This window comes from Gracilinanus agilis, chromosome 3 (assembly GCF_016433145.1).
Source record: "Gracilinanus agilis isolate LMUSP501 chromosome 3, AgileGrace, whole genome shotgun sequence".
In the NCBI taxonomy this organism is placed as follows: Eukaryota; Metazoa; Chordata; class Mammalia; order Didelphimorphia; family Didelphidae; genus Gracilinanus; species Gracilinanus agilis.
Window position 1 is genome coordinate 351,250,169 of NC_058132.1, and position 24,798 is coordinate 351,274,966.

The window sequence follows — 24,798 nt, forward strand, 5'->3', positions numbered from 1 at the left end:
ATTCTCAAAATATTTCAAACTTTGTCATTATTATTATATCTGTAATTGTAATCTATAATCAGTGACTTTTGGTCTTACTATAGTAATTGTTTTATAGTACCACAAACTTCACCCAAATAAGACAGTGAACTTAGTTGATAAATGTTTTGCATGTTCTGCCTGCTTTACCAACTGTCAGTTCCTTATCTCTCCTCCTTTCCCTGTACCTTCCTATTTCCTGAGACACAATAATATTGAATTTAGGCCAATTAATAACCCTACAAGGGCCTCTAAGTGTTTGAGGATTGTCTTATTTTAAGGAATTGCCACAGTCACCTCAAATTTCAGCAACCACCACTCTGATCACTCAGCAGCTATCATCATCAAGGCAAGACTCTCCACTTCTTTGAAGGTTCAGGTGATGGTTAACACATTTTTTGGCAATAAATTATTATTTAATTAAGGTATGTTCATTGTTTTTAGATATAATATTATTGCACACTTAATAGACTAGAGTATACTATGAACATAACTTTTATATATACTGGGAAACTAAAAAAATTTGTGTTACTTGCTTTATTGTGATACTCACTTTATTGTGGGGGTCTGGAACCAAACCTGCAATATATCCAAAGTTAGCCTGTATATGAATAACCATTCTCTTTCATTGAAGGTAATAATAATCCTCCCAATAAAGAAGAAATTGGGTACTTACAGGAGAACTTCTCAGGAGTAGCCTCTGTGGTATGAATAATAAAACTTTTAAAATCATGGTACTTCCACAAGAAGAATTCAGCCTAAGTTAAAATGAATATGGAATAATTTCCAAACTTGGAAGATATAAATTTATATGGAGGTGCATTGCATTAAAGTAAAGTAATGACAGATAGAATGGGAGAAAGTCTGAATAGAGCAGTGATTCCCAAAGTGGGCACTACCGCCCCCTGGTAGATGCTGCAGCGATCCAGAGGAGCAGTGATGGCCACAGATGCATTTATATTTCCTATTAATTGCTATTAAAATTAAAAAAAAATAATTTCCAGGGGGCTAAGTAGTATTTTTTCTAGAAAGGGGGTGGTAGGTCAAAAAAGTTTGGGAACCACTGGTATAGAGTTTAGAAAGGGGGCAAGGTAAAGCAAAAATGTCCCCTGTCTCTTCATTGCTGTTCAGTGGACAAGTGACCTTGATTGACTAACATGAGTTACTCATCCACGTAGGTAGGTTTATCTTACAGTAATGAAGGAGGACTCACCAGGCAACCATAGCTCAATGGCACTATCCCTTAAGACCTCCCAACTCCCTTTGCTCTGAATCAATATTCATGTAACAACCTCCTGATCTTAATTTGGTTTCCCTAATGGAAAGAGAGTCTTCCTACATTCACAGGAGTATTTCTGTCCACTTTACAGTTCTACTTCTCAATCTAAATTAATAATAGGCAAGCCACTCTTATGAAAGTAAACTGGTTTTCTGATTTAATAATTTGTCTTTTTGGAGTTTACCAGGCAGCTTTGAGAGACATAGTATTGATATAGTAAAAGGAACAACAGGTTTTTAGTTAGTACACTTGGATGCAAAATCTAGTTGAGCTGCCACCTGTTGAATTTCAAAGAATCCATTTAATATCTTTGGGCCTCACTGCCTTCATCTGCAAGACAAGGATTCTGAACTAAATGATCTCAATGACTCTTTTTAGCCTTAAATCCAATAATCCAGCGGAGACCAGGTTACCAAATCCTGTTCAACCTATGGGCAAACAGATAGAATTGGGGTTTTAAACCAAAAAACCTCTGAAGACCAAACCTTGGAGGTAGGAGAGGTAAAGCATGAAAACTGTAAATCCCACACTAACTAGACCATTTTTCATATCTGCCTTGATTCACCTAGTTTGTTTGTGACACAGAGCTCTACATTTTAAATGAGAAAACTTTGAATCTAGTTTCATGCCTGCCACTTGGCTATCCACACAAAGTTAGTAAAGTGACTTCTTATTTCAACATATCCAAGAAGTAATTCCATTTCCCTAACATTCAAGGCAAATTCTAGGTAAATGGGTATTGTGGGCAAGTCAGTGGGTAGTTCTTGGCTTTGGTTTGTGGCTTGGCTAAGTTAAAAAAATATCACATAAAGTATGGATATGATTAATCTTTTGGAATAGGCAACATTTTACAAAGTGTCACTAGGTATGAAGCTAAGGCAGGAGAGAAGCTGATACTGTAAATCGCTGAAATTCTATTCCCACACACCTTTCAACAAAAGGAAATGGCTGATTTTCTAGAAGTGGTCTGTTTTTAATTTCCCAAAGTCCTCCAGTACTTCATTTTTAAATGAAGATATCCCAAAATCTATATCTAAATCTGCTGTTACTTCAGGGCATATATCTATAGTAAGATATGCACAGCTACTTCTAACTGACTATTCTGACCTAGTAAGGATAATGCTATAGTTGACTGCAGATTATATCTTGCTATGACTGATATTATTCTCCCTTCCCTCAAATGTCCCAGGGATATAATCACTAGGCCTTAAGGTAGAGTTGACACCAAATCTAGATAAGTTCAAAGAATTAATGTTATCAGGCTTAGGAGGGGAAGTAGGGTAATAACTAGGAAGGAGGGAAATAGGAGGTTCTTAAACTCAGCTAATGATGATAAACATGGTACTTGAATTGAAGGTAATCAGGTTTGTCAATTGTCAATTGCTAATGGTCAGTTGCTAGCCTGGATGGACCAGACAGGGTTCAACCCAAATCAGGTTGTTTTGCTGAAAGATGTTGTTTCTTCTTGGAGTATGAATCAGGAACAGGTTATTCAGTATAAAGGCATCACAGAATCTGGGATTGTGAAATTGGTTAGTGCAGGTTGCTAGTAACTCAAATTGACCTCTGGCCTACCCTCACCACCACAACCTCTCACTTCCCCAAATATCTCAGACTGAGACCCTGTCCCAGTTAAAATCCTTCCTTATATATCTGAGCACCAACTGGTTTTTGCACTTGCCAGTCCCTGCCAGGCTCAATTCATTCCATCTTCTAATCAGGTAACTGTCCATCATCTTGCTTTCCATTTTGCTTTGCAAAATATCATTATGGGTACAACCTTATATCTATCAGATTGACTAATATTAAAGTAAAGTAAGGTAATAAATGTTGGAAGGGATGTGGCAGGATTGATGAAGTTGTGAACTGATCTAACCATTCTGGAGGACAATTTGGAACTATGCTCAAAAGATTATAAAAATATTAATACTCTTTGGTTAAAAAAATGGGGAGAAAGAACCTACTTTTAAAAAATATTATAGAAGCTCCTTTTTGTGGTGGCAAAGAATTAGAAATTAAGGAAATGTTTACCAGTTGGGGAATGGCTGAACAAATTGTGATATATGATGGTTATGGAATATTATTTGACTATAAGAAATGATGAGCAGGATGATTTCAGAAAAAAGTTGGAAGGACCTACATGAACTGATGTAGAGTGAAGTAAACAGAACCAGGAGAACAATATACATAGTAATAGCAATGTTGTATGGTAATCTATTTGAAAGCTTTAGCTATTCTCAGCAATACAATGATCCAAGAAAATTCTGAGGGACTTATGACAAAGAATGCTATCTACCTTCAAAGAAAGAACTGCTGGAGTCTGAATGCAGATGAAAGTTTATGATTTTCACTTGCTTTTATTTGGGGTTTTTTGGCTTTATGTGAATATTCTCTCACAACAATGAACAATAAGGAAATATGTTTTTTGTGATTACACATGTCCAACCCAGATCGTTTACTGTCTCATAGAGGGGGAAGGGAAGGGAGGGAGGGAGATAATTTGTATCTTATAATTTTAGAATATGTATGTTGAAAATTATTATTACCTGTAATTAGGAAAATAAAACATAAAAATACAAGGACTCAAAAAGAATGATGAAAGATAATATAGCTTAATGAAGAAATTGTTTGCCTTTAAAGCCAGGAAGATATGGCTTCTAGTCATTCCTTTGATATATACTGGATATGAGAGCCTACATAAATTCCTTAAACTGTGTACATTAGGCAGTTTTCTAAGACTATGTTGGAAGGAAGGTGCTATCCTGCGTTGGGAGAGAGAGTTCCCTAATTCCAAAGAAATCACAAGTCATCTCTATGTCTTTCCAAAAGAATCAATTTTTAAAAGTCTTCATAAAATAAAGTAGTGGGAAGAAAAACAAAAAGCAGAACAGAAAAAAAAAAATTACTCCACCCACAGTAGCACACAATAGGGTGCCAAACTCTAGGTAGGAATTTTTGCACCTGAGTCAAACACAAACACTTAGCCCAAACTGTGGGGAAATGGAATTAAAAGCTTCCTCAGGTGAGGGTGATACAAGGGGTGGGATATGGAAACAGAGCTCTGGTGGAAAGCAGAGATAGGAAACTATAAGATCACTTGGAGTGAGGCTTCTTGCTCCCTCCTTACCCCAGAGGAAGTAGATCATTTTGGTATCTTCCTATTTTAGTTAATCCTTGATAAAGTCTCTTCGCATTTGACCAGTAAAATGATTGATTTCTGGGAGATTTAAAAACAAAATCATATGGATTGAGAGCCAGGCCTAGAGATGGGAAGTCCTAGGTTCAAATCTGACCTCAGACACTTCCCAGCTGTGTGAACCTGGGCAAGTCACTTGACCCCCATTGCCTACCCTTATCACTCTTCTGCCTTGGAGCCAATAAACAGTATTGACTCCAAGAAAAGTTAAAGCGTTTAAAAAAAATCATAAATGCTTTGGGGGAAGGGAATGAAATAGGACTTGAAGCTTACCCCGTCCTCCTAAACCCTCAATGTGTCATGTTAGAGATGGAAGGAATCTTAACTCTTACTGAAATTAAGGCTTAGCTAGGATGGAGTCAAATGGAGTGCAAATCTCAGACTGTCAAAGTCATGGAAGATCCCACTGAACAACAACTTTTATTACTAGTAGAAGCAGAAAACAGAACTTAGACCAACTAGTTCTGAGTCCATTGTTCTATCAACCAGATTTTTGAAATTTGGTCTTAGGAAGGGTTTTGGGGGGCACCACCAGGAAAAATCCCCAGTTGCCTCACTCTAGTTGTAGCTCCATTTAAAGTGAGACAAGAATTACTCATTGCACATATAACAATGGTTTTAGAAGTACCTTCCACTTCAATCAGATGTTTCTTCACCAATCCATCCTCAAGTCATCTTAATTCCTTCTTCCATTCCTCAGTTTATGCTGCTGCCTACCTGGAATACTTTTTTGCTCTTCCCTGCCTATTGAAATATTCCTAAAGACTCAGATCAAATCCCACCTTCTAGGTGAAGCATTACCTAGCTATTGTCAGTGATCTCTCCTTTCCCTGACTTCTTTTGAGTTTATAGTTTGTTCAACATCCATTAGCACTTGATTACATGCTGGCATGTACAACTCTTTAACTACTTAATGCATTAGTTTTGTCAAGTCCATATCTCTTATTCACTGCCTTATATTCTCTCTTTTATCTTTCAGAGGTTTAGTATGAGTGCTAAATACTAAAAGGACAATTAATTAATTAATTAATTAAAATTTAAAATTTAAGATTAATAAATATATAAAGGATATCCACTAGATATCTTTCCCATTTTGCCCCAGTAGATTCACCAATTCATTAGAAGTTGAAATGAAATGATTTACAAATTGTGCAGTCTTAGAATCTTTGGGGGCAACTATCTGCCAGTCTCTCACCAAATAGAAAGGCATGACAGTCAACACAGGTTTACAATATAAACTCATTTGCACAAGCTTACCTAGGTGGAAAGAGAAAGAATATGAGCAGCATCACCTCATAAAGTAGCAAGAAGCAGTGAAAGGAAAAAATGAGTTTATAAAAAGCTTAATGTGAAAACTTATTAAAACATTTAATTCCAAGAACATTTGCAGATGAAACTAAAAGGAGGACAACAAAGAGAAAAAAATTGGAAAAGATCTGTTAGCATTTTTATGGTAAAAGATCTGTTAGCATTTTTTTCTTTATCACTGACAGTGGAAACACCATGTTTGGACCAATGTATCCTCACCTATGGATAGTGATATCCTCCTATTTGCAGGTGATATTTGCCAATTGCATCAAGCTACACAAAACCATTGAATCTCAGCAATGAAATCTATAATCATTCAAAAAAGTTCAATCTATCTATCCACACAGGAAAAGTCAAGTGAAGGAAGAATGCCTGTGTTCCAGAATATGACATGTATTTAGATGGACAGTCAATAAAGCAGCTAACTTGTATAGACTATGTAGACAAACAATGATCTAGATCCTGAATTGAATAGGACAAAAAGAGCTTCCTGGATTGCAGTTGGAGAAATTACTCACTATTTTCAATGACCTAAGCTTTCACCTGAAATGAAACTCCATTTTTTAAATATCAAGATTCATCCAATACTGCTATATAGCTATGAATCATATAATATTAACATCTCTAATAAATCAAAATTCTGGGTCACCAGTGGTTAGTGGAGAAACAAACTGTGGCCATAAATAGGCTATAACATGTTGCCAATGATGAGCATAAAGCTTCACCAAAGAAATGTACAGCTGGAAATATGAAGTATATCAGTAATTTAAAGGAGCCAAAGATTATAGATTAAATGAATGAATGCTACACTTGACGCATAATGTCAAGAAACATGAAAGTTCCTAGCATATTATCTCTTCTGAAAGACTTTTAAGTACATAGGAGAAAGAGTTGGAAAGGATTAAAAATCATGGAAAGGTTATTTTCTGCACCATTGGAAGGAATATTCACATTGATGAGATTCTAAATCTTTTGAAATATTGAAATCTCTGACCAATATGCTATAAGGGTTATAAAAAACAAACAAAACACTATGTAATAGGATCATGAGATCATAGATTAGAGATGGAAGAAATCTCAGAGGTCATCTAATTCAATTCCTCATTTTACAGATGAGAAGCAAAAGGTTTAGAAAGGTTAAGTGATTTGCCCAAGGAAAAACAAGAAGTTAAACAACAGAACCCAGATCCAAACCCAGATCCAATCTTTGACTTAATGATACTACTATTGGAAATGTGCCCTGAGAGTACTGTTAAAAAGTAAAACAAGCTACCTGTGTGAAAATATTTGCAGATTCATTATTTTTAGTAGGAAAAACACCCCAGAAACAGCCAGAGGTCCAATGACACAAGAATTGCTGAGCACAATATGACACAAAGAGGAGCAAAATGTTACATTACCAATAAGAATATGAAGTATGGAGATAGGAATAACCATGAAGGAGGAAGAAAGCTTTACTAGAAGAACAATATTTACATTGTCTTACACTACATAAAAAGAAAAAAATCATATATGAAAACATGAGTGAATGAACAAAACTAGAGATTGGAAAGAAGCAAAGAGGAAATAATTGGCAAGTTTTAATAATGATCTTCTATTGAAATCTTATGTCAAATGTAAGCCACTTAAAATATATGTTTATTCAGTCTTGCTCACATTAAAAAATTGAATGTCACAATAAACCATTTAGAAAAAAAAGAACAAATCTGTGGCTCTCGTGGCTATCAATGCCTACCTCCCTAAGGGATGCAATTGAGAATTTAGGCTCTGCCAAAGATTCAGGATACGGAGAAAGAAGCATCTCATGTCTTACACTCTGTTGAATGGGGCTTCATAATATATTTTGTCCAGTACTATTTCATAAGTTAGAAATTAAAAAGAAACCAAGAATTTACTCTAGTGAAAAGGAGAAATCTAGCCTCAGGTATTGCTTTTTTTTTTTCTCCTAACGCGTGATTCCTCTGTGACCCTTCTGAACAATTCATGAGCCACATATTAGGTTTCTCAACCAGAAGGATGCAGGGTCTTAGAGGTTAGAAGAAAATAAAATAAGATCCATATGTCATAGAATGTTAAAACTTGAAGAGACTTGAAAGATTATCTAGTCCAACTCTATTTCTACAAATTAGGAAACTGAGGATATGTAAGCAGCTTGCCTAAAATCATGAAGCTTTGTGGCAGAATCAGCTCTCCTGAGTTCCTGGGAGGGGTTGGGTTCCTTGGACATCACGGGATAACTGAATTGAAATAATTGAATCTAAGCCATCATTTCACACAGAAAACTGGGGAAACTAAGGTCCAGAAATCACCAAAGAGCATTGATTGCTGTATCAACAAACATACAATAATATGTTAAGTGAGTATGGATATTTTACTGAAAAGGATTCTCCATTGGTGCTTGGCACATAATTAATATATGCATGTAGATCGATTGGTTTCTGAGAGGACACCCAAGCAACCCCAAAGTAGTAGCAGAGGCATCCACAAAAAGGAGAAAGGTCTGAAAATCACTTATCCCAAATGGAAAACAAAGCAGTGTCTCACAGGTCTCAGAATGTGATCCACCAAGCCATGTTTCAATATATGTAAGGCTCTTTCCAAGCAGAGGAAAAATAAAATAAAAATGCCTCACACCCTTCTTCTCTTTCCCAGGGATTGTTGGAGTGGGAGTGGGAGTGGGGGGTGTGGAGGAACAAGGAACCATTCACTCTGTCTTCTGCATAATAGTATACCTAACCCTACTCTCCCACCCCCATTTCTTCCCATCCCCACCCCCAGCTCTACACACAGGGGAAAGCTCTCTCTGGTAAGGCAGGATTGCTCTCCTGTATCAGAGCCCAGCTCATAAAATGCTATTAAGTGAATTACAGATGACCTAATTCCCAGCTGCAGGACACATTCCATTAGAGGCAGGCGGACTGCCAAGTAATGTCAGCAGTGCCTGGATGGCAGGCAGAAGTGATTGAAACCATCCTCCCTCTCACTGTCTGGGCAACTGAGAGTGTAGCCTTTACTATCAAGGAGGATTGTCTCATTCCCCAACCTCAGCCCTAGGCCTTCTTCTAGGAAATATATTTGTCATCTTTGGAAACTCTTCATTGGATTTAACTAGGGCTTGCCATTACAGAAGCAACCAGTGGCCCTGATCCTGTTATAAATGTCTAGAATTTTCATCTGCAAATGTTTCTGCCACTCACTAACATCATCTCTCTCTTGTTTGAATTTATTTTCTGACAATTGCTTTCATATTAGTTTCTTTTTTTCCTCACTTAATTTCAGTCACATCTGACTGCATTTGAGGTTTTCTTGGCAAAAATAACGAAGTGGTTTGCCATTTCCTTCTCTAACTCATTTTACAATTGAGGACACTGAGGCAAAATTAAGTGGCTTTCCCAGGGTCACATAGCTAGTAACTGTCTGAGGTCAGATCTGAACTCATGATGATAGGTCTTCCAGACTTTAAGCCTGGAACTCTCTCCACTATGCCATCTAGCTCCCCTTCTTTCCCACCTTCCCCCGGCCATTTTATTTATTTTTTAAATTTTTATTAAAACATGGTAATGTTGGGGCAGCTGGGCAGCTCAGTGGATTGAGAACCAGGCCTAGAGATAGGAGGTCCTAGGTTCAAATCCGGCCTCAGACACTTCCCAGCTGTGTGACCCTGGGCAAGTCACTTGACCCCCATTGCCTACCCTTACCACTCTTCCACCTATAAGTCAATACACAGAAGTTAAGGGTTTAAAAATAAAAAAAAAACATGGTAATGTTTTGCTGAGCAAGTACCATGGAATATTCTTCCCCCTTTTTTCCTGTCTTCCACAGTATTAAAACCATAATAGCCCTAGATAGTTACTTAAGGGAAAGATAACTTCTAAAATGAAGCATTGAAAAGAGAAGAGTCCATGGTCAGAAGTTCGAGCTTTGCCCCTACTTTACCAAACTGAGAGAAAGAGTGAAGAATACTAGATTTAGAAGGAGAAGATATCCTAGGCTTTCAACCTAGCTCTGCTATTTTTACCCATTTGACTTTAGACAAAAGAATTACCCTCACTGGACCTCAGCTTCTTTTTCTGTTAAATGAGTAAACTGGTGATTTCTTTCTTAATTCATTTATTTGTCTGTTACATTAAAGTTCCCAGAAAACCCCTTCCCACCTCCCTCCATTCTCCCCCAATAGAGAAGGCATCGCTTGACAAAAAAGTATATATAAAACTAATCTTGCTTATTTCTATTTATCAGTTCTTTCTCTGGAAGTAGATAAATAAGTCCTTTCCAGACCTAAAATCTTACCACTCTATCCTTTAATTTGGTCCACTTCAAGAGATACTTATTAAGGGCTTACTGATTGCACAGCATTGTGCTAAGTGCTCTAGGGATAGTATCTGCCCTCATAAATGAATGAAAGATAAGACAAAAAAATGAAAGAGGAGTTATGTTGTTTTTTAGTCATTCAGTTGTGTCCAATTCTTTGTGGTCCCATGGACCCCAGAAGGCCAAGCCTTTCTATCTTTCATTATCTCTTAAAGATTTTTCCAGCTTCCTGTTCTTTGTTTCCATGACACTATCAATGAGAGTTACTTCAGACCCCAGCTAGGACAAGACTTAACATCCTAAACTATTGGAGCAATAAGGAACCTGAGGAATCATCTGCTACAATTTTCTCATTTTCAGAAAAAGAAACTGATTGCCCAAGTGATATAGGTATACAGTGACAAACCAGGACCCTAACCCTCCTCTACTGAGTCCCAGAACAGAAATCTTTTAAACTGCATTAACACTCTCCAAAACTAATATTTTAGCATGCATGAGCAAAAGCTGTGTGCATGGCTGAGCAATATAGCTTTGCTGAGTGAAGAAGGATGGGACTTGCCTTGGAATCAAGGAAACTTCAGTTCAAATCCCACCTCAGTCTAACTGGATTATCCTGGGCAAATTAACTAAATTCACTGTGCTGTGATGCTCTCATCTAAAAAAGAAAGAAGGTGGATTCTAAAGCCACCTTTTCCTCTAAAAAATGCTATGGATTCATTGGAACGATAAATGGATCCTCTGGTTCTCTAATGGAAAAAATGGTAAATGAGAAATCAGGAGACTTAGGTTTTGGGTTTGGTTTGCCCCTAATAAGTTATCATTTTACTCTCTGAATCCTACTGTGTAATTAAAATTTTCTCCCCAGGGACTCTCTCTCCCAGCATCCCATTTATGTATCTACCTTATGTAACTAATGTAGGGAAGATATAAGTTTTGTGTAGCTCTGCCCTCACTCTCTGCTCCTTGAAAGGCAGCTGTGGTGGTTGGGTAAGTACCAGGCAGGAGAATTTTACTCAAGTATTTTCACAAGTTTTATTCAGGCTTTTACTTTTGTTCTTGTATTTCTTCTACTTCAAGTAATTACTAATAAATCTTATAAAATATAATACTAGGAGGTATTGGATATTAATTTAAAATTTACACTAGGCTTTTTATCTGTAAAAGAAATGGGTTGGATCTTACATTTTCTAGCCTTCTTGGTCAGTAAACAATTCTCTCTTATTCAAGATGAGCATGAGAAAGAGTTTAGCTTCCTAAAAGCCTATCAATAATGAGAGTCAATTGGTTCTTGACAATCAAGAACAATTTATAAAGTAAAATCAATATGCCCAATATCTAAGGAGGCACCAATACATTCTGTAAGTTTTATTAAATGCTAGGAAAGTCCAGATTTTGAAAAGAATGCCACAAGTAGACAAGAGCTCAGAGTTTTAGCTAGAATTTCTGGCACCTGGGGAAAATAATGCAAAAGGTACTCTCAGATCAACTTTTAAGACAAATGTGATTGTGGAGATAGGGACAGAATTGAAGATTGATTTCAATTCTCCAATGGCAAGACCCCATGAGGAGAAAAACCTAAAGTATAGCCCAATAGGAGAGTGACAGACACTTTAGGATATCTCAAGATCGATGCTGCACAAATTTCTGCCTGGGGAAAGGAACAGGTAGAAATAGTATGAAGAAGCTCACCTGAGGATCTGGTAACTTCATCATTTAAATAATTACTCCTGCTGACTAGGTGTGAATTCAGTTTTTTTTCTGCCTGCTGAAAGAATATAAGGATTGTCAATATCCTTTAAATTCTACCATTCCGAGTGAAGGCCAGTTTACCTAACCTTAGATCCAACTCTGTCATCCCTGATAAAACAATACCAAGAGTGCCACACAAAAAGATTCAGAGGGGAATTAAAGGTTGTATTTTACCACTCTTTACCATGTGCAAACAGTTATAGAATCACAGTATTTGGAACAAGAAGAAACATTCATATGTATCTCTTTATTTTCTCTTCATCTATTCTTAACCTCACTTTTTTCTTTTTATCATTTTTTAAAACTTTGCCACTCCCTCTCTTCTCTTGCTTTTTCTAATCCCCGTGCATCATTTTCCAGAAGCACTGGAAGACTAATAGTTGTTAATGACTGGCTGAACACTGTTCTAGGACCCCAAAAGAATATATAAGAAGGAATTAGTGACAAGTCCCTGTCTCCTTCATGGTGATGCTTACAGTCTAATTGAGATTGCAAAAGAGATCTATAAGAAAAAGGCAACTTATACCAAACAGCATACAAGTGAGTGAAAAATCAATGATCAAACAGATGAGATGAAGGGAAAGCATGAGCATAGGGCAAAATTATTCAGAGTAGATTTTGTCGGAATAAAAGGAATTTTTAATGTTATTTTTCCAGTAACTACAATATTGAAAAGGTTTTCCAAGAAGGAAAAGAGACCTGCTTAGAAGAGAGCATTTCATGTAGAAAGAAGGGTGTAAAAACAATAGTGATATCTTATGGTTACAAAACTCTGTAATATACACCATTTCATTTCATTCCCACAAGAACTGTGTTTTAGGGAATGAGAAGTCTAAGATATTAGAAAGGATGTATAGCTAAAGTCAGAGAATATAGCTTCAAAATCACCTCTGCAAAGTTAAATGAAATCTTGGTTAAGTCATAGAATCTCAGAGTTGGAAGGACCCTAAGTACATAATCAGTTCATCTCACGTTTGAGTTTTAATTTCTTTTCTTTTAAATTGATTTTGTTTTCCCCCAATTACATATAAAACCAGTTTACAACCTTTTTAAGGAATTTTGAGTCATGCCAGACTAAGAATTTCATATGCTTTTGTTATTCTCATGAGAGGTACCTTACCTAAGATGAGCCTTTATAGATTTCATTTTTCTCTAATGCACTAAATGTGTTTTAATTAATAAAATAGTTGAAAAGAAATGTAATAGAGTCTTTTATCTACCATTCTCCTCTGATTTTTTTTTGGGGGGGAGGAGGAAGGAAAGAGAGATTGACTGATATGGAATAATCAATAGAAAAGTACCCATTAAAACCTGTCTGTTACTTTCTTGTTTTCTTGGAGAATGCCTTTGGGTCCATAGACATTCTTATAAAGAGTTTTACAGGGGGAAGCTAGGTGGCTCTGTGGATTGAGAGTCGGGACTGAAGATGGGAGATCCTGGGTTCAAATCTGGCCTCAGATACTACCTAACTATGTGACACAGTATTGATTCTAAGACAGGATGTAAGGATTAAAAAAAAAATAAGTTTATACAAACGAGAAACCATGTGTATAAGATAGAAGCTACTGTTGTCTTTTATTTGCCACTTGGCTCAGTCAAAGCCCCATTTGTGATCTTTTCCATCATTGGTCTATCTTGAGAAATGATCCTTGAATGTGTTTGAAATTGTGCCACTTCCAGTATGTTTTTCTCATTTAGGTACTTTGTCAAAACCAATCATTCTTGTGTTTCAACATTTTAAAGCAATATTACAACTTTTTCATATAATATTGATATAGAGGTAAAGAAGTCCAAAATATGGCAGTTCCTCTAAGAATAGATCACTATAGAAATGCTGGCAAAGAAAAAGACATGAGAACACACCTTCCCCTTTCTCGTAGCTACTTTGTTGTGTTTGGAGGTAAGCAGGAGCTATGTCCTTGAATGTGAGATTTCAGATATCATTAAAATTTTTCCTATTTTTGATTGGCTTTGCTGATTTCCACCCCCTTCTTTTCTTCTTCTCTTTTCTATTTAAAAAAAAAGTGTTTTTTAAGTGGAATGACTCTAGAAGGGGAGAGAGGCGGGGAGGGAATATAAGCAATATAAAATCAAAAGATCGCAATAAAAATCTATTTTTAAAACTCCAGCAGATCTAAGCTGTTTTCTGTCTGTTATCTGCCTAGTTTCTCCTACAAACATTCTCCAGATAACATACCTATTTGGATCTCACACCAAACTCTCTGCAGGTTCATTTTCTCCTCAGCAGCTTCTAATCTTCCATCATTCTCCTCCAAGGTGTTTTACAAATGAGCTTGTATGCTTAAATGGTATTATCCTTGGCTGCTATGGTTCTCCTCTTAGCAGCTTTCTGGCTAGAGAAGCTTCAGGGCCCTTTCCATTGGTTTCTTTGTCAGGAAACTGTTTTTGAACCGTTTTTACTTCTCTAGAGTATGGTAGTAGCCATCATCTGCACATTCCTTTATTTCCTGTTTTTTTGGAATTGATAACTTGCTAAAATTCAAAACAGTCTAAATCTCACCCTATGCAAGAGGCCTCTCCTGGTCTTTCACTCCCACTTAGTGCATTGCTAGTGCCTTTCCTCTGAGATGAGCTCCCATTTACCCAGTATAGATCTTGTACGTTCACTGTTTTGTGTATACTTTCTTCCCCATTCAAATATGAGTTCCTTGAAGGCAAGGACCATGTTGTTGCCTTTCTTTGTATCTCCAGTGCTTTTCATAGTACCTGGCACATAAGTAAGTTCCTAATAAATGCTTGGTGACTAGCTAACTGAGGTTAAAGCTGCCATAATCTAATACAGTCCCTTTTGTTGTAATTGAGTCATTTCAGTTGTGTCTGACTATTCTTGATCCCTTCTGAGGTTTTCTTGGAAAAGATCCTGGAGTGCTTTGGCATTTCCTTCTCCAGCTCATTTTGTAGATAAGGAATTGAGGGAAACAGAGTTAAGTGATTTACCCAAGGTCACACAGCTAGGAAATGTCTGAGACCAAATTTGAAATCAGAAATTTGAGTTTTCCTGACCCTACACCCAGCATCACTGAGCTGCCCTAATGCAATGTCTACTTATCTTCACTTTCAGTTTTTTCCTGACTTCTGATCTAGCCAATTGATGAACTAATAATACAGATATTTTAAAATTATTACAATTGCTTTTTGCTTATTAGAAATGTTTCATAGCTTATTGTGCTATTTGGGGCTCATATTTCCCAACTTTCTTCTTTCTTTAAAAAAAAAAAGAAAATCTTCCCTTCTGTCTTAGTATCAATACTGTGTATTGGTTCCAAGGCAGCAGAGCAGCTAGAGCTAGGCAATGAGGATTAAGAGACTTGCCCAAGGTCACACAACTAGGAAGTGTCTGAAGCCAGATTTGAACCCAGTAACTCCCATATCTAAGCCTGGCTCTCTATTCACTGAGCCACTTAGCTATCCCCAACTTTCTTCTTAAAGAATATATTTCTCATATTCAGGCTTGAAAATTATTAGTCTCTATAACTTTTGATCTCTTTTGATCTCTATGGTCTCCAATCATATTTTCCAAAATGCAGATACTGTGTTAACTTTTTCATTATAGTCTCTGAATTCCAAAATATGCATTGACTTTGTTATTTTTAAAAAATGTTCTCTCCAAGGACTTTGTCTTTATTGCCATAGCTACTGGTCTTTTCTTCAGATCTCATCCTCTGATAGTTCTATACCAGTGATGGGCAAACTTTTTAAAGATGGGGCCAAAGGAAAGGAAATACTCATCTGTCAGTCTGTTTCTAAGGCAACTCTTTCGAAGTTTCATTGTATTGTATCCCACTCATTGTATTCGTCAGATTAGGAATAATAGATAGAACATTTCAGGGGGCCACATTTGGCCTGCCAGCTGTAGTTTGCCCATCACTGTTCTATACTATTTGACAGTTATATGCTTCCTCTTTCTTGATATTCCTTTGGATTCCTTAATATTAATTGCACCTTCATAATTCTTCTTCTACCTCTCTAATGGTTCCTTATGTAATGTATCTCTTTTACAGGTTTGTTATCCTCTTCTTATGTCTTAAATCTGAGGGCCTTTCAAAATCCTATCTTTGTCTCTCTTTCTTTAATCCGTGGTTGATGATCTTATCTATTCCAATAACCTCAATAATCCTGTCTATTAAGAGCTCTTAGAAATCTGTATCAAAGGACAGATTTAAAGATTGATGGATGGAAAAACAGAAGAAAAGCAACTGCTTGAACACATGGGTTGATGAGGACATGATTGGGGATGTAGACTTGAAAGGACAACACCAATACAACTATCAATAATATGGAAATAGGTATTGATCAATGACACATATGAAAGCAGTAGAAATGCATGTCGGTTATGGGGTGGGGGGAGGAGGTCGGGGGGTTGAAGGGGAAAGTAAGAATATGAATCATGTAACCACGGATAACTTTTCTAAAAAATAAAAAAATATTAAAAATAAAATAAAAAAATAAAGATTGAAGGAATCATAAAATTTAGCTAGTCCAAACCTGCCCCCCCCATTTTCCAGATGAGGAAAGTAAATTACTTTCTTCCAGAAAAGCTAAGTGACTTGCCCAAAGCAAGGTCAGGATTTGAACTAGATCCTCTAATTCCAATTCCAGCTCTCTCTCCACTGTACCACACCAGCATTAAACTCTCTCTAAAGATAGAGCTCTATTTTTTTCAATTATCTACTGGATAAATTGACTTTATTAACTCAATGCTCTTCAAACTGACATAGTTTACCTGAATTCCACATATTCCCCTCAAAATGCATCCCTCTTCTAACTTCTCTGTTTCCGATGATGCAACTTACACACTTATCACCTTGGAATTATCTTTTAACTTTTTTGTCTCATTCACCCCTCACATCCCAGCAGTTGCCAAATCCTATCAAATTCAACCCTATGATATCTTTCATATCTGTCCTACTTCCTCTACAATTAACCTACCTCAGATCCATCTCATCTAGATAATTGAAAAAGGCTCCTTACTGGTCTTCCTGCTTCATTCTCTTACTCCTCCAATCCATCTTTCACACTGCTGCCTGGATAATCTCCATAATGCACTACTCTGATCAGATCACATCTCTTTCAATGACTTTAGGCTGAAGCACCAATTCCTTATCCTGACATTCAAGATCCACCAGAATCTTTTTCCAATCTTCCTTTATGTGAGCCTTCTCACACATTATTTCCTTTCGTGAACTCCACATTTCGGTCAAATTGGATCACCTACATCTTGATATAGACTATGGAATGAAACATTTAGTGCTTAGGGAAGGAAAAAGAAATGATAAAAGCAAGTTTGCCTTTCATATAGTCTTATTTCAAGGTCAAGGAGAAAGCCAACTGTTCCTTCAAAAATCTCTGTCACTTGCAGGCACCCAGTCAAACTCATAATCCCCTATTCTCCAGCTGTCTTCTCCCATTCCCATTCCTTTTAGGAATATTGCCTTTCAATGCCTACCTGAATTGCATTAATCTCTACTCCTAATCCCTATCTTTATCTATACCTTTTGAAATTTACCTTTCTTCAAGGTCTAATGCAGCTGCCACTGACTTTAAGAAGTCATTTCTGACCCTTCAGCACAAAGTATGATACAACAAAAAAATCTCTGGATTTGGGGTCACAGGAATGTGTTTCAAGTCCTGGTTCTTCCACCTGGTACATTTGCAATCATATAGGCATGAATACGCTGATGCCAGTGAAAGGATTACTAAATTTTCAGTGTATTTAAATATTTAAGAGCACATTCCTATCTTGGACAATTATTTAACTTCTCTGGACCTCAATCTTCCTTTTTTTTGTAAATTGAGGGAATTGGACTAGATGACCATCAAGATACATTAAATTTATAAATCTCTACACATGTGTTGATGTGGACACAATTTGGATGTCGACTCTTAATGACCACTCTAGAACAATTATTAATAATATGGAAATAGGTCTTGATTGATGACACATGAAGAAACCAGTGGAAATGTGTGTCAGCTACTGGGGGGTGGAGGAGAGAGAACAAAAACATGAATCATGGAACTATGGAAAAAATTTTCTAAAAATTACATTTATAAATCTCTGAACCTAAGATCTTCCTGAATATTTCACAGCCCTTTGTGTGAGCCTTACCATGGCACCAATCACATTCTCCATTGCATCATAGATATTTTTGTTTATTTCCACCTACCCTTTTTAATTTAAAAAAAAAATTGCTTTGAAGAATGACTTGTGTGTGTCTACCTCCAGAGAAAAAAACAAATAAATAGAAACAAAGAAGATAAAGTTTTAAGTGTACATATATCTTTTTGTCAAGATACCTTCTCTAGTGCAGGGAGAAGAGAGAGTTACCTGGGAATTTTAATGTGACAAACAAATAAATAAAATAAAAAATAAATTTTTTTATCTGAAAACAAGATCCTTATCTTTTATTCCCTTTGTAACCTATAACCTTACACATTTTCCTTCAGAGTAGGTACTTAATAAAGGTTAAATTGAGCTGAATCTTGGCTTGTATATGGTAAAAAGTCTACTTCATCATGCTATTTTTCATCCTCCCTCCCACATATGAACCTGAAGGAACTCAAAGCATCTGTTCCTTTCTCTCCACCTCCAGGTTCTGATTATTGAAGGGCTTGAGGGTGCAGAAACTCTGGGCCAAGAGACTGTGGAGCCTCTGCTGGGAAATGGAATCAGTGTGGTCATTATGCTATGTGGAATGAGATGGGAGATGGGGAGAGAGATCGGGGACAGGCTTCCTGGAGCAAATAAGAGAAAGGGCATTGGATCACCTACATCTTGGTGTAGACTTTGGGATGAAACACAATGCTTAGAGAAGGAGAAAGAGATGACTAAAGCAATTTGGTCTTTTGTAAAGTATTATTTCAAGGTCAAAGAGAAAACCACCTGTCTCTTAAAAAATCTCTGCTACTTGCAGGCATAGAGTGCCTGGAATTTTTTTCCTTTTGTCTTAATACCCAAGAAGAAAGTAAAGACTCAAATGCAAATGCTTGAGAAATTAGTTGTGTAAGTATGAATAAGTATATCAAATCCTTTCACATTTTGATTGGAAAAGTTGGGTTAGAGGTTGCCACTGAGAGGAAAATGAGTGGAAAGCGGTGACACTAAAGATAAACTTCATGAATGTCAGTTTTACCCTAGATCAGAACCAACCACATTTGTCCTCATCTTCTGCACAAATCTATGGAAGCTCAGAGCAAAGATATTTCATGTCTGAGGGACAGGTTGACTGGGATCTTTGTTGAAACTTTTGGCTCCTGGTCCATACTCTTGCCACCTTATGAGCTTCTACACATCTTTCTGATGATGGGTTAACACTGGCATCTTTGAATACCTTGTACACCAGAAAAATAATATGCACTTGGTTTCCTCATTCTGTAAGTTTTGGTTCAGACCATGAGGCCATATCCCCATCCCCTTGGTAGCTACTTACTCAAATTGTAGACATACTAACTAGAAAGAACAAACAGCCGCAAGAATATTACCCTTTCAAACTGAAATCTATAAAATGAAGACAGATGTCATGGAACAGTACAAAGGCATTGGGCCTCACAGCCTGGAGGGGCCCCAGAGAGCTCAACTAGCCCTAACACAAGTCAGTAACATAAAATTGGCTGAGGCAGCTCCTCTTTCCTGGCAGCTGAGACCATGCCAACCTTGTCAGAGAAATGACCTCATTGACTTTTCTCTGGCTAGCTTTGGCTCAATGATCCCATCCTTCCAAGATTCTGAGAAGGGCACCTCAAAGCGTCAAACAAAGAGGTCCTTTTTTATTAGTCAATCTTGCTCTGAGTCTGTTGAAAACTCATTTTTCAGTTAAGGTACTTTTTTCGAAGATTGATGAATGCATGGATTCTGGTCATAGATTTCAGGCATATAGCAAATGAAGCTCTAAAGCCTGCCAAAAGAGTGTGCTATTCCTAACAACTATCTTCAAGACAATGGTGTTCTTTTTTATTTTCCTTTTGCATCTTCTTCTCTATCCTACTCTAATTTAGCAACAGAATTTTTCCTCTCCTTCTGTAATATGATATCTGTCCAAGCAAGGGCTTTTCACTTTGTGAATTCCTTCAAGTAGAATGTGTGTGCATGTGCTTGTGTATGTGTGTATGTGTATACATGCCCACACAATTTCTATACATTTGCTCACCTAGCAATTCAACAACTTTCTCACCAGAAAAAGTATTTTTGCTGTCTTTCTCAAAGCCAACTAACATTTATTAAGCCTCATCTTCTTCCTTCCTTGTATTTATTTCCTTTTTCTTGATCATTATTTTAATGACAGTTGTTTGAGGAATACATTCTTCTGGAAAGGATCTATACAAAATATAATTTTATATTTGAAAAGAGTCAAGGCATCAACAGTACAGAATGAAAAGTTTGGTAACTATAATTTTTGTTCACTTGAAAAGTTTACATATTTGGGGTATACAGGATAATACAATCTTAAAAGTTAGAAGGAACCTGGGAGGATAGATCATCCAACTTCCCACACAGTATGGAAAATCTTTCTAGAGCATCACTGGAAAATTATTCCATTTTCCACTTAAATATATCCAGTGATGGGGAGGCAACAATTTGCCAAGAGGGATCATTCTATTGCCATATAGATTTAATAATATTTTTGTGGGGGAAGGAGATTGAACAAAACCTGAGGCTTCTTGGTATAGGGAACTCCCAGTGAGGGAACTTCTTCTAGAGATGCAGATCAGGGTCCACCCTGAAATTTATAGTTTTAGAGACTTTCTAGAAGCACCATGAGATTAAGTTCTTTGCCTAGAGTAACAAAGTCTATAAGATACCAGGATCAAACAAAAACCTTTCTCTCTATTATCTCCCCTCACTAGACTATAAACTTCTAGAGGGAAGAGTAAGGATTTTCGTTCTTTGTACTTAGGAATAGGAATAAGAACTATATTCCTAGCTCCTTTCAGAATTCCAGGTATAGAGTAGGTGCACAATAATGCTTGCTAATTGCTGACCAAGGTTGATGATTCTCCACATATGACAATGTTGTAATAAAAAATCATCCCACATTTAGATAATCCTTTATGTTGCTCCTAAAAACAACCTTGTGAAGTTCACAGGGAGCATGGTCTAACAGAATTCAACCCAAGCTGGAAATGAAGATGTGTGTGCTTTTATTCTATTCCATTATCAAAATTATGACTTCATAAGAATCAAGTGAAATGAGGAAAAGTATTTAGAACTTTCTTATTCTTTGTTTGTAAATTTACTCTTGAATATTTTTTAGGAATACTAATACTACAACAATGGAATAGAGAAAGGGAAAGTCCCATTGTAGACATATATCTCAGTCATCTGAAAGGACCAACTTTCCACCACTACCCCAAATTTCCCCATTAATCAATGTTCTCACCTCTCTTAAGGCAAAACTTCTGAAATTAGTAGGTGAAAAGTTGTATGTCTCCTGTTCTCTTCATTGTGAGCAGTCACCCTTTTAATTCTCTTTCCTCCAGGGAAGTCAGGGGCTTATATTTCTAGGCCCAGAGTCAAAAATTAACATTTGACCTGGGAATCCTATATGGAGATATCTTCATCTAACACTTACCCAACCAACCTGCTTCATATTCAATTAGTCATGCCTTATAATAAATTCTCACTACATGTTTAGAAAGATCAGTTCTCCTCTTCCCCCACCCCAGGATTCCCTCTGATCAAATCAGCCTTGTTATCCAACATTCTCTGCCTTGGTCTTCTCTTCCAGTGTAGGCTGGAGCTCAGACTTGAGCTAACTTTGTACAAGTTTGGAGGTGAAGCCCACATAGTGAAGAGTAATTTGAATCCTTACTGGGACATGTCTCCCGGGCCACAGTTCTCAGACTTTGGGTTCTTAGGACTCCTATTTAGACTTAAAAATTATGGAAGACTCAAAGAGCTTTTTTATGTCTTATATAGATAAATGTATCTATTGACATTTACCATATTAGAGACAAAAACTGATGTTAAAAATTATTTAATTTATTTTAAAATAACAAGAATATATCTATTGTGTTAAAATAACATTTTCATGAAAAAACAATATTTTCCAAAATAAAAATAACAGTGAGAGGAGTGACATTGTTTTATATATTTTTGAAAATCTATTTAATGTTTGACTTGATAGAAGACAGCTGGATTCTTGTATCTGCTCGTGTATTCAATTTGTTGAAATATATTGTTTTGGATGAAGGATTTGAAGAAAACCTAGACCCACAGTGATAATGTATTTAAAAAAAAGAAATGAATATTTTAATAGGCAAATGACATTTTAGAATTATTATGAAAAAAGTTTTGACCTTGCAGAAGCCAAAAAAGGATTGGGGGACCCTGAGGGATTCATAGAACACAATTTGGGCACTATTGCTCTAAGATTTTGCAAGACTAGCAGGAAACTCATCCAGAGAATGGAAAGAAACTACTAGAGTACCTCAGAGGACTGACATTTTGCTATTCAATGCATTTGGAGAATGTAACCTCACCTCAAGTCATAAATTGAAATGTGTGTGAGTCCTAGACTGTTTTTAGTGGCATGGAGTTCATGGTGAATGGTTATATGCAATTCCTAATGACTTTCCAACAGTGAAGGAAATACCTCTAACTTTGCATGAAAATTAGAGAAGCCACTTGGGAGAGTAACTGACTCATTCTGATTGACAGTAGGTCCAAGAAGAGGTGGTGGTAAAGAAGATAGACCCTGATGAAAAGACTCAAATGTTCCTGGAGTTGCCATATTATGAAAGACTATTGTTGCACAAAGCGCTCTTCGAGTAAAGGAAAGAGCCTCCTAGTCCTTCTCCCAGAGTTCATATTAGTAATCAGGAAGGTGGAAAAGAAGTTGATACAGAGAGATCATATTTGGAAGTACTACACATTGGTCTCATCTGGCTCCAGGAAATCTCATCAACCATAGGCCACTAAAACCAAAATAGAAATTGGTTCAAATAAACTAGTCCATGCAAAAAAAAAATTAAATAAACTAGGACCTTGTCATCTAAACCAACTTACAAAGCTATTTTTCCCAGAGGTCAAAGCTGGACATTTCTGGAATAGAACCAAAGGGAATACACAAAGAGCCCAAACTATATTTTGCTAGAATCATGGACAAAATGTCTTGACTGCTTACTTCAAGAGATTTCCTAGATCTCATCCATTTTTCAGCAATTGTTCTCATGATCTGAAGGTGTTGGCATATCTGCATGACACTGTTATCTTGTATTGGAAAACCTTTTAAGATTGTCTAGAGGCTAAATCTCTAATAAGTAGAGATATGCAAATCAAAACAACTCTGAGGTACCACCTCATACCCAGCAGATTGGCTAAAAGGACAGCAAAGGAAAGTAATAAATGTTGGAGGGGATGTGGCAAAATTGGGACATTAATGCATTGCTGGTAGAGTTGTGAAATGATCCAAACATTCTGCATGGCAATTTGGAACTATGCTCAAAGAGCATAAAAAGACTGCCTACCCTTTGAACCAGTCATATCACATACCCCAAAGAGATCATAAGGAAAAAGACTTGTACAAAAATATTTATAGCCACACTCTTTGTTGTGGCAAAAAATTGGAAAATGAGGGGATGCCCTTCAATTGGGGAATGGCTAAACAAATTGTGGTATCTATTGGTAATGGAATATTATTGTGCTCAAAGGAATAATGAACTGGAGGAAATCTATGTGAACTGGAATGACCTCCAGGAATTGATGCAGAGTGAAAGGATCAGAACCAGGAGAACCTTATACCCAGAGACGGATACACTGTGGTATAATGGAATGTAATGAACTTCTTTACTAGCAGCAATGCAATGATCCAGGACAACTATGAGGGATTTATGAGAAAGAACATTATCCATGTTCAGAAGAAGAACTGTGGGAGTAGAAACAGAAAAAACAACTGCCTGATCACATGGGAGGATGGGGATATAATTAGGGATACAAACTCAAAATGAGCACACTAGCACAAATATCAATAATATGGAAAAAGGTCTTGATCAATAACACATGTAAAACCCAGTGGAATTGTGCATAGGCTATGGGAGGGGGTGGGAGGAGGGGAGGGATAGAACATGAATCCTAACCATGAAAAAATGTTCTTAATTAATTAATTAATTAAAATTTTTAAATTAAAAAAAAGGATGTCTAGAGGCCATTGGTCTAATAACATATCAATCACTGTCAATGTCAATAAGCTAGTTCTTCAGAAACTTTGTCAAGAATGAGAGTTACACAATACCTTATCAGGAAGTGTTTCCTAAACCCAAGAAGAGAGAGGTGCTCCTCATTTGGCCATAACTAAAGAATTATCAAGAACTGAAGTAAATCCAAGTGTCTGGTGACTACAAAGAAAAATGTATTAATAATTATATCAACATCACAAAGCTTTTTGTTCATCTTACCTAAGACTATATAATTGAGAAGAACCAGAACATCAGGATAAAATAGAGTGGTTGGTTCAGAACCCTCTGGCCACACATGGATATTGTTGGTACTGAGAAATGTGGGTAGGAAACTTCAAGACTTCATCAGTTGCTACAGTTATACACCAATGTTGTCCAAACAAACCTTTTGTGCCAAATATTGATGCCAGCCTAGAAGACTTGGGAGTAGTTTTATACAAGTACACCAATAGCCACTAGAGGCATGTAGCATTTTCTGGTAGGAAATTTGCTAATGTTGTGACTCATTATCCAATCCTTATATTGGAATTCTTGGCTTCAAAGTGGGCTGTTACAGTTAAGGTACAAGACTATTCCTGGTATGGATAGGCAGCAAATGTTCACTAATATATTTTGACAAGGGCTAAATTGAATTCCATCAGCCAGAGATTAGTATCAGTTTTCATCAGGTAAGTTTATTATTCATGACTAGGCAGAAAACACTTAATTTGGATGCAAAATTCCTATTCTCTGACTCCTGAGACTG